Raw genomic sequence first — 12,148 nt, forward strand, 5'->3', positions numbered from 1 at the left:
TCTCTTCTCTTTACCCCTGTAATTTCTCTTTTCTATTCATCCAAAGAAATATTTTTCAAGAAAAAAAAAGCAGGATCTTCTCTCAGTTTCAGTTTATTTGTTGATTTCATTTTCTTGTGTTCTTTAAATTTGAATATCCATCTGAGCCCTGGAGTTAGGGTTTATGAAGTGCCGGTTTATTTAATTTATATAATTTCTACGTTTTTACTCTCCCCAGTTTCATTGTAAATAATATGCAAAAGCCTATTCCGACTGATTTACAATCTTCTTGTAAGAGTGGTGGGCTAATTGTAGAACTAAAGGATTTCTGACATTATTTGGAAATATCAAGAGTATATATAGGACTACAAATATAGTAAAGTTCGACATCACCAATTCTGGTTCTCATGTATTTAGTAAAATTGTTGACGAAATTTTGTTACTACCTGGGTTGCGGGAACTTTCCTGCTACCTGACTTGCAACCAAAGAAATAGAATTTCAAAGGGTATTTTGAAAAGTACCAAAACCTGAAATGATATTTGTGAACCCAAAGGGGAAATGAATTACTTCATTTCTTTGGCTACAAGTCATGGGTAGAAGGAAAGTTCCTTCAACCCTACAACTCGGATACGTATTAGCAAATTTTTTTTCCTAAAATTGCACCCACCCCTTAAGTTTATTTTAACACATCCTTATTTCAATGATTTCAAGTGTCTTGCATCTCATATCAGTGTAATCCATATCGAAGTACAATTTTATTTTATTATTTTTTAAGAAAGAACTCCTTATTCATGATTAAGTTGAAATACTCATCATAGATGAGTGCGGATCAGGTTCTCGTACAATCCTCACCCATACACATAGATTCCAGTTGGAATCCATATCATGGTTGGATTCCATGTGTGCGGATCAAGATCATATGAGAACCTGATCGATCTTCATCATAGATATGCATATATACACACATTTTTTTTTAAGAAGAAAGAACTCCTTATTCATGATTAAGTTGAAACACTCATCATAGACAAGTGCGGATCAGCTTCTCATACAATCCTCATCCACACACATAGATTCTAGCTGGAATCCATATCATGGTTGGATTCCATGTGTGCGGATCAGGATCATATGAGAACCTGATCAATCTTCATCATAGATATGCATATATACACACATTTTTATTTATTTAATTTTAAAGAAAGAACTCCTTATTCATGATTAAGTTGAAATACTCATCATAGACGAGTGCGGATCAGGTTCTCGTACAATCCTCATCCACACACATAGATTCCAACTAGAATCCATATCATGGTTGGATTCCATTTATGCAGATCAAGATCATACGAGAACCTGATCAATCTTCATCATAGATATGCATATATACGCACATTATAAAGCATAACTTACCAACCTCCCAGCCCAAATAATAGAGCTTTATTCATCAACTTTACTACTTATTAGGTACATCTATATATGTGCTTTCTTGCAGAAAATCAAGGAAGCACACAGAAACACTATTTAACTCAAGCAGAGACCCATTCATGAGACCTAGATGACCTTGCTCTAAGGAATTGAACTTCTTCTCTATTGTATTTGATACTGCTTGCCTCCTCGCTCGACAGTCGGAAGGCTTTGGCCAAGATATCTGTTGGCATTCCTCGGAGCACCGACGTCTTTCCGGCAAGAGGGCTGGTTAGGGCATTGTTATTGGTCTTGAATGAAACCCACTTGAATCCTTCATCTCCTGATTGCTTCATCACTGCAAAGCCTTGTGGTACTACAAGTAACTGACCCTCATGGAGCTCTCCATTGAACACTGGCCTCTCGTAGTCCCCAACTATCTCAACTCGAGCATTTCCTCTCGTCACGTAGATTACATTGTGTGCGTTTGGGTGCCAATGAGGTGTATGGATTGAGTTCTGCAAAAATATTCATAGAAAAAAAAAATCTACAGGTAAAACTCATTCTTAAATGCAGGTTATTCACATCCGATGTGAGATTATTGCTTTCAAGTCTTAATCCCCTCCCTTGCATGTAAAAACCCCACCCTCATCTCACACTATCAATCAGTGGATGGTGTGAGATAGATTGGGGTGGTTACCTGTAAGGTAGAGGACACTAGTCCATTGCTTTCTCATAGAACCCCAACAATCTCTCCCTCGGTGATGACTTAAAGATACACTGAAGTTGTCACACCCCAGCTCTGATGTCACTTGATGGGACTTAAGTAGAGCTCATCCTTAAAAGCTAGTGATTAAGGAGAGGGTTTTCAAGTCCCTATATAATTTGGGCTATTCACATCAGATGTAGCACTATTACTTTCGAACAATTAGTTTTAGAACTATTTGGTCTTACACTGTAGAGAACTCCACTATCAACACTCAATTGGAGATAGTTGAGGATGGGAAGATTCTGGCTATTGAGAATGCTTAAGCGTCCGGCATTGGGTGTGTAGATATCAGCATGGTCTGGGTCTCCAATGTTCTCCTTAATCCTCATGTTGCAGATGGACTCCTCTAAGCCATTTTGTTGCCTCCACCATGCTTCTTCTTGTTGTTGTTGTTGTTCTCCTTCTTCTTCTCTTGATGGCCTTACCACATGAAGATCTCTCTCTACTTTGACCATTTGGCCTCTCAAATCATCTGTTCCTGGTAGTTTTCTCACAGTTTCAGTGCCTACACCAAAAAGGTCAGCCAGTACTTTTGTATTGAATCCATTGAAGAGGTTGTGTGTTGATCTCTGGTGCTGTTGATATGACAATCCTTTCTGTCTCTCCTGCTGCCCACCTATTTGGAATCTCTGCATCAATTGCAATAATGAGTTAAGCTCAGAGCAAGAGTCTTTGTTCTTCCCTTATTATTATTCTCTACGTACTCTTAGATTTTCGTCTAGCTGGTTATGGTTATTGTTGCCTGTGTTGTGGACGGAGATGGTGACAAGAGATTCATCACCATCGTTGTAGCACCAATTGGCTACTCCTTCAGGTATGGCAATGATATCTCCTTCTTCGTATCATTGAATCCTCTGATGCTGATCTATTGTCCTTGATCTCTGGCTTTCTCCACCCATAATTGTCTAGATTGTTGAACTGATTGAAATGTTTCAGAACAGCCGGGGAACACAGCTCCCATAAAACCCCTACCTCTGCATGAATCATGCATTCAAGAATATGACACAATTATCCAAATCAATGATAAGAACATAAATAATTAGAAAGGAGTTCAGATCAAATTCTAGCAAGAGTGTACACTCTTAAGTTGGTATATCGATTCCACCAAAAGATCTATATTAAAAAGGGCGTACCCAGTGCACAAGGGTCCCACATTTTGTGAGTCTGGAATCTCTACGCATATGGAGATAATTTTCCGCTCCAAATAGATAGTTACCAATGAAGCAGATAATTCTATTTGGAGTGGAAAATTATCAATTTATATGGGTAGAGGATCTGGGGTCCATTTTTGTGAGGTATGAGGGGAAGAACTATGAAGCTTTACCCCAAGAATGAACGAAATCCATGTGTCAGGGTATACGAGAACTATTCTCGCATAAGAATAACAACAACAAACTCAATCTTCTCTCAATTTAATGGGGTCGACTACCTAGATTCGAACAAAACAAAACAGGTAAAGACTGAGGTCATTAAAAAAAAAAAAATAAGGTACATGCCTTGGATAATGTAGGTGAGCCTAGGAGAGTTGTAGTCAGGGCAAGAGAAGGCCTTGGGGTTCGATAACATTTCTTGTTGCTGCAACTCCAGCGCATTGGAATTCATCATTGTTCTCATCCTAGTACTCAGTGTAACCAATCCTGCACTGTCCCTGCTGGTATCGGAGCCGATGCTGTTGTTCATCGTGATGGTGGTGGCCTGGCCCTTGTTGCTGCTCTATCTGAGCTACGCAGCCATGAAAGAGGACATTGAAGGAAACAAAGAGAGAAAGGTTGGTAGAGTGGGTCATGGTGGAACTAAATTGAACAGTTGAGGATTGCTTCTAAGTGTAGTGATTTGAAGAGGAAGAGGGGAATGATTTGGTATATATAGGAGACGGATAAGAGGCATGGGTGGACAAATTTTTGGTGGCTTCTTAGAGATGGTATTGCCATTCTGCACTTTGCATGCCCACTAAACGCTTGATCCCAAACTAGTGTTGCCACCTTAGTTTCTTTGGGCCTTTTTGGGGTAGGGCGTGTAGCCAGTGGGCCTTTGCCCCACAAGCCCGCTACCGTTATAGCGGAGGACTCCAAGAGAGAGATTTGGTTTGGAGTGGGGCCACGCGCCACTGATATGGGGAGTTGACGTCTAATGATCAAAGCTTGGGAAAATGGATATGGTCGATTATCCATCACCTTCCCCCTTTTTTTTTTGTTTTGGGTTAAATTTATCATGGAAAATCACATGCACCGATGCACGTACGTTGTCATGGCCTCATGGGTAGTGTATGTCCACAAACTCTCTAATACTCTCTCGTTCCTAACCATATGGCCCCTTTATAAGAATCATAATACAATTCCTCTTGCGTGTCCATTGAGTTGACGTGTGAGATACCAATATATTAGGAGTGTTAAAATTTAATTCAAATCGATAAAATTGATCGAAAAAATTCAGATCAAACCAAATCAATCCTCAATGGATTGGTTTTGGACTGAGGTATATTAGGATCGTCTGGAAATCAATTCAAACCGTTCTGACCAATAACCGAATTGAATGAAACAGATAAAAAGATAAATAATTATGAGATTATAAATTGATGAATTGATAATCTATTTCTTACAATATTAGTGAGAATATTTTTTATTATAAGAGAAATTATTACAAATCAATGAATATGAGGTTATGAATAGAGAAATTGATTTGTAAATTGTAACAATGCTTCCATTGATTTCTTTGTTCACTATACAAAATCAGTTAGATGATTAAATGAATGATTGGACAATAAGGTTCATTTTGTGATTTCAATATTAATTATCTTCTTAGTAATTAGTTATCCATCGGTTTCAATATTAGTTATCTTTCCTTTACAATGATAAACCATGATTTAATTCATAAATTTAAAGTGTTTTTGTCAAATCTTTTGTCACTTTAGGTTATGAATGTAAAAGTTCATTATGGTTCAAACCCGATAATAAACCGATGTAAATCAAAACCAAACCAGATCGAAACTAATCGAAAATCAAAGTTCCTTAACGGATTGGTTTTAGTCTCCCTTATTCATAAATCAAAACCGATTCAGCCCAATCGAAACCAAACCAAACTGACTAATTGACACCCCTACAATATATAATAGTACATTGATTAATTATCCCTCACATCATGTAGGTTATTTGGATACCTAAACATTCTCTGACTAATATGTTGGTTCCCACGTTGGCTTGTTTGCTATCCCATTTGGATGGGTTGATGGTCATTGTTCTTCTTTTTCTTAATATTTAAAAAAAAAAAAATGATTCCTGTTCTCACACTTTTCTTCTCCCTAATTCTCTCTCTCTCTCTCTCTTCCGTCTACTGTAAAAGGCCTTTTCTTGCATGTGCTCCCATTGGCTTGATGTGAGATATTCCGTCTGACACCAATAATATATTAATCCTTAATCAAATATTTATTAGAATCTTTGACCTAAGTAGGGATAGATAGAAGTAGTTGAGATCATCCTATGGTTCTACATTTCCCCCCTTCTACTATCTTTTAAGAGACTCAAAGGAGAGGGAACCCTTTGCGAATGATGTTTTTTAAACACTCCTCAATTCGATCAGTTACCTTACCTCTTCCAGAATATTGCAATTACTAATTTCCATCCTTATTCTTTTGCTTTAGCACCCAAGTCGTCATGGTTGTTACCGTTGTTATTGAATACTTATATAATTTATGTGATTTTTTTTTTTTTGTATTTAATTTTTCCTTTTAATATCAACGGATCCTGACCTATGTTAGTAGCATAAATAAATTGAATGTAATAAACCACATTGGGGTTATTTTGTTTGCTACTTTTCTTTCAATTGGTGCTATTACTTTTCTCTCTCTCTTCTTCTTTTCTTCTTTTTTTTTTTTTTTTTTTTTTTTGGGTATCGAAATAAATATATTTTTCAACACACTTGCCTTTCAGCAGTGCGTGTTTTTAAGTTGATCAGAAGATGGTTTGTTGAATATGCTCCTCTTTTTGACATATGAGATGGTGATTTTAATTTGAGCTCTCTTCAAAATGCATGAGTATCTATAGTTTACTGTAACTCAGTTTTCTGTTGTGATTCTATGAGTTGTGGTATTTCAGGGTCTCTGCTGGCGTCAAAGGGCAACATGATGTATATAGAGATAGAGGTGGAGAGTGGATCAAGTTATCATACAAGCCTGATCCACACACATGAAATTTACAATAAAGAAGATATCATATCATGTGATGTATGAGAATCTGATCCACACTCTTAGAGTTGTGGGTTGACAATCCAAATATGTGTAGATGGATAATGCAAGGGCATCATGTTAAATATTTTGGTTTGATGGTGGTTAGAATGGTTTGTAAATTTGAACTAATAATGTGCTTGGTGGGTGGCTTGAATCGCCAAGGAGGTCATGTTTGTTTTTTGCTTACAACGGGTATCTAGGCCTTCAGCCTGACTAGTCCCGTGGGCCCATACTGACCCCACAACCGCATGGACCGGGTCATACCGGGGTTGAATGAGAATCATTCAACTTTCATTGAAAGTAGTGAAGAACACTAAATACCTCCGTGTGAGTGGCCCAAGGTGTGCCTAGTGGGAGTTGAACTTAAGACGTCCGAGTTTACAACTCCTACCAAGTTCGTTGCTCACCAACTGCATTACCCCCTTGGGTTAGGTCATGGTTACAATGTATGATGGAGAACAATTGTTTATTATGTTTAATTTATTTTTAATCAAAAAAATTAGATGATATATATATATATATATTTTTTTTTTATTCTAAAGTAAAATGTTGAGATTAAAGTAAATCAGTAAGAACATCGTCATCAGGACTACAAAGAGAGGTAAAAGTTTTGTTTACCTTAACTTCGTGAACTAATTTGGCCAAAAGATTTTTTTTTGGTAAAAGATGATCTATTGAGTGAATTGACACAAGGCTTCATTTACACATAAGGTATGGAGCCAAGGAGTGGCATTTGGCCAAACTGTCTCAACACTCATGGACAGGGCCTTCCGAGCTAAGAAGTGCGCGATAACATTTGCCTCCCTAGGGATAAAGTAAAAATTGCACACAGTAATCTGGGTGGATAGATGAACAATGTCATGGATGATCGGTTGCACTTCGAATGGCATCGTTTGAGATGGATCTTTGATGAAGCTGATGATGGTCTCACAATCAGATTCAACCCGAGCATTGGTGACACAAAGGATTAAAGTATCGGTATCGGTCGCCGTATCGGTTGGCCAAAATTAAGATACGTATCGGAGGGTATCGTATCGTATCGGAGATACATTAAGATACGCTAAAGATACAAACATTCATGGATAGGAAATATTTTTTTAAATACTTTTGCATAAAGAATTTGTTAAAAAAAGCTATTGATAACATGTATTATGCATAAACACTAAATTGAGGGTATTGTACTAAGAATTCAAGGTCTGTAGTTATCCCATAAATGTAAAATCCTTGTTCCCAACCTTGATTTCCACTTTAGTTAGAGAGAAATATGGCTGACAGCAACTTTGGAACAAAAACCCTTCAAAAAATCTTTTTTTTTTTTTCTGAAAAATTACCCATATTGGCCATTATATGACCGTAGCGCCGATACGTATCGATACTCACCGATACGTACCGATATATATATCGATACTCACCGATACGTGCTGATATATACCGATACGTACCGATCGATACATACCAATACTCACCGATACGTACCAACACATACCGAAACGTACATTTTACCTCAATTTTATATTTTTCATAGAGTCATATCGAGGCATGTCGTATCGTATCGATGTGTATTAATGGTGTATTGATGCATATCGGTATGTATTATAGGATATATATCGATACGAAATGATTTAAAAAATTCAATGTATCGTATCGATGTGTATCGTATCGGTCGACTAAATTTAAGATACGTATCTAAGGGTATCGTATCGGTATCGGAGATACTTAAAACCATGGGTGACACCCTCTTAAATCGAGTGAAGAAGACCAAGCCGGATTGCAAGAGCTTCACCAGTTCCAACTGTAGCAAAGAAAGCAGAGGAAGAAATGGCAAAAGACTGGGATCCGGATGACCTCCTTGCAATCACACCCAAACCTCCACGAGCAGAGTCAGGATCAAATGCTGCATCGTAATTAATTTTACACTCACCCGGGATGAGGAGGGATCCAATGTGATGGTGTTTGATACTGCTGGTTTGAGTTGGAGTTGGTGGATGTTACATAATGTCCATTTGCTTCCCAAAACTCCTCAAAGGCACGAAGGGCTGCTTGAGATACTTCAATCGGGGTCCAATTCTTCTTCTTGAAATTAAATCATTTCGAGCAATCCAAAGGAACCAGCAAGTGAAAAAACATAGGCTCAATGTTTCCTCACATCTTCTCTTGTTAGGGAAAGAAATGTGGTCCCAATTCTGTAACCATAACCGAATCTTTGGATCATCTTGAGCAGGGACGATGAATAAAAGTGGGCTTCCAAACCATGTAGTTTTTGCGAATGGACAACTTAGAAATATGTGATCATTTGTTTCCATCATATCCCCGCAACGCAAGCAGACCGGGTCGATCGGAATTTGTCATGAAGAAAGACCATGACTAGAAGCTAGACCTTGAGCGCAAGCCCTCCACAATAGAAGACATTGCCAATTCTCTTCCAGACAATAGGGGGGATAAGCCTCCATTCTTTTTGCCGAGAGATAGAAGGTTGCTGAGATTGGTGGGCATTTTTGTGATTGGAGAGCATATGGTAAGCTGTCTTAATAGAAAAGACCCCATTTTTAGCTCCTCCCCATATTTGTTTGTCTTGCCACTGAATGATGCTTAAATTAATTTTCAGAATCTCTTTACGATCAGCTGGATGGAACCATTGCTCCAGTAGATGAGTCTTCCAAACTCTGTTTTCATGATCAATTAAATCAGAGACCTTGGTGAGAGGGCAGCCGTGGGGTCTTGGATATTGAAATCGAAAATCAAAGTGTGTAGGAATCCAATTATCTTCCCAAATGAGGATGTCATTTCCATTGCCAATTTACCATAAAACACCTTTCAAAGAATTTTCATTCCCTCGATGATGCTACGCCAAGCCTAAGAGAGTTGATTGCCTGTACTTGCTTGTAAGAAATATTTTCTTGGAAAATAAAGAGCCTTCAAGAATTGTGCCCAAGCAGTATTTGGATCTGCCCACAGCCGCCATGCTACTTTTGCTATTAATGCCCTATTGTGGAGGAGGGGTTCACGAAGGCCAAGACCACCTCGTTCTTTTAATTGGGTGAGACGGGACCAAGAAATCCATGTGATTTGTTGCTCTTCCCCCTTTTGCTCCCAATAGAACTTGCTCATAGCTTTACGGATTTTTTCATGATGGGATGTTGGCAATTTGAAATGGGATGCAACATAACTGGACATTGAGCTTGCTACCGATTTCAACAAGACTTCCCTCCCAGGATGGGATAAAAATTGTAGCTTCCACCCTTTAATTCTGTTATACACTTTCTCAGCAATGTCATGGAACACTTTGACTTTAGAAACACCAATCTCCGAAGGAAGACCGAGATATTTTGATGGGCCATCATTGTATGGAATTTTTAGAATGCAAGAAAACCATCTTTTTATTCTTGGGGGAGAATTTGGGCTGAAAGTGAGGGAGGACTTGCTCAAATTGACCCATTGACCGTTGGCCTTACAATATATCTCCATATAATCCTTCAACTGGTAAATTTCCCTCAGGTTCACTTCTGAAAAAAACAAGCCATCATCTGCGAAAAGGAGGTGTGTGATGGCGGGAGCCCTATTTCTTGCCTTGATTCCAGTTAAACGATGATTAGATGTAGCCTTGTCAAGAATGCAGCTCATTCCCTGAGAACACAAAATGAATAAAAAGTGGGAGAGGGGGTCTCCTTGGCGAATGCCTCTTGTTGGAGTGATGGTTCCCCTTTCAGCACCATTAATAAGCAAAAAGTAAGAGACACTAGAAATGCATTCCATAATGAGATTTACCTATGTAGAGCAGAATCCAAGGTGCAACAACATGTTTTTCACAAAGGGCCATTCGAGCCAATCAAAAGCCTTTTGCATGTCGAGTTTGATTGCGACAAATTTTTTCTTTCCCTTCTTCCTCTTCTTAATGTAGTGGAAAAGTTCATCAGCAACAAAGATGTTGTCTGAGATTAGTCTCTCCGGGATTAACGCCGATAGAGAAGGAGCAATGATCTTGTGGAGGGAGTTCTTATGTCTGTCGGCCATGAATTTTGAGATTACTTTTGTAGCTACTCTGCAGAGGCTAATCAACCTGAATTAGTCAACCGATTCCAGGTTGGGAACCTTGGGGATTAAGCAAGTCAGGGATCGATTCAACTCTTTAGGCATGTATCCTGTCAAGAAAAATTAGTAACGTATTGCACAAGCTCATAATTAGTAATCTCCCAAAATTTTTGAAAAAAAATGGGTGAAAACCCGTCAGGGCGGGGGGATTTCAGGGGTTTCATGGCATGAAGGGCTCCCTGAATTTCCTCCATAGTGGGAAGCATGCAAAGATAATCATTAAGAGTATTAGGAACAACCGACTTGGTGGCTTCAAGAACAGAATGAAGAGCTGCAGGCTCTATGCTTTGGGATGTAAATACCCCCTTAAAGTAGCTGAGGAATTATGAGTGAACTTCTAATTCAGATTGCATCCATTGGCCATTAACCCTCTTAATTCTTAATATTTTGTTCCATTGTCTTCTTTGAATGGTTGTGGATGAAAAAACGCAGTGTTCTGGTCTCCAGAATTAAGCCACAAGATATGTGATTTTTTATGCCAAAAAATTTCCACTTTTTCCAATTCCTTTGCCAAAAGTCTACTAATGTCATTCTCCCTGATTTGAGATTGTGCTGCAACCGGAAGACTTTGAAGATGTTCCAACTCCTTTTTCAAATTGTGGATGTTTGTGTGGATGTTGCCAAAGCTTTCTTTGTTCCATCTTTTCAGGTGAACTTGGCAAGATTTTAGTTTACTTTGAAGGGGATGGGAAGAAGAACTCACTAGAGAGGACCAAGCTTTAGAAATAATAGTTTTGCATTGAGGGTGGGAAATCCACATGGCCTCAAAATGAAAGGGCCTCGCTCCGATTGATTTACCTCCATATGAGTCCACAACAATGGGTGCGTGGTAAGAACCGATTGCTGGGAGAACAGAGACTGAAGCATTTTCAAAAGAATTTTGCCAAGCAACATTAGCCAAGGCACGATCCGACTGGAGTCTAATATTAGATGGACCCAAATGTTTGTTGCTCCAGGTGACAATTGGGCCTTTTGCTCCAAGGTCCAATAGGTTGCATGTGTACATTATGTCCTTGAAATTTTGAATGTCTCTTGCCCCACTTTGATTTCCTCCTGATTTTTCATGCCACGATAAAATGGAGTTGAAATCGCCGAGGCACACCCATTTTTCTAAATGATTAGCTCCCAGGTTGATGATCTTATTCCATACCAGTTAGCGGTTGGATCTAACTGGGACACTATAGACACACGTAAGGTAAAATTCTTGTCTCTGAGGAATTAATACTGATGAGTCGATGATTCTATCCTCAAATGAACCAATAGTAATCTGATAATCTTGATTCCATATAAGGGCCAAGCCCCCAGAAGCACCATTAGCATTAATAGAGAAGCAGTGAGACATCTTCAATTTTCTTCTCACTGATTCGATCCTAGCTTGCCTGCACTTTGTTTCGATTAAAAAAATAATATTTGGTATGACTGAGTGGGAGAGATTAAGCAAAGAACGAACTATGAGGTAGCTCCCCATACCCTGACAGTTCCAACTTACAATTTTCATGATTCACTGTGGGACTGAAGCACCCCAGTCTCCACAGGTTCCGTCATTAAAAAATGACCCAGATAATGGTTTGGAAGATCAGTTGCCTCAACAATTTCAGCATTGTCTTTCTTTGAGCGACGAGCCCTCTTCGACTTTGCAGCAAGCTTGGCCGGCCCTGTAGTTGGGTAGGGGTGAGTTACCTTGCTAACT

Source organism: Macadamia integrifolia, chromosome 10 (assembly GCF_013358625.1).
Source record: "Macadamia integrifolia cultivar HAES 741 chromosome 10, SCU_Mint_v3, whole genome shotgun sequence".
NCBI classification, from domain to species: domain Eukaryota; kingdom Viridiplantae; phylum Streptophyta; class Magnoliopsida; order Proteales; family Proteaceae; genus Macadamia; species Macadamia integrifolia.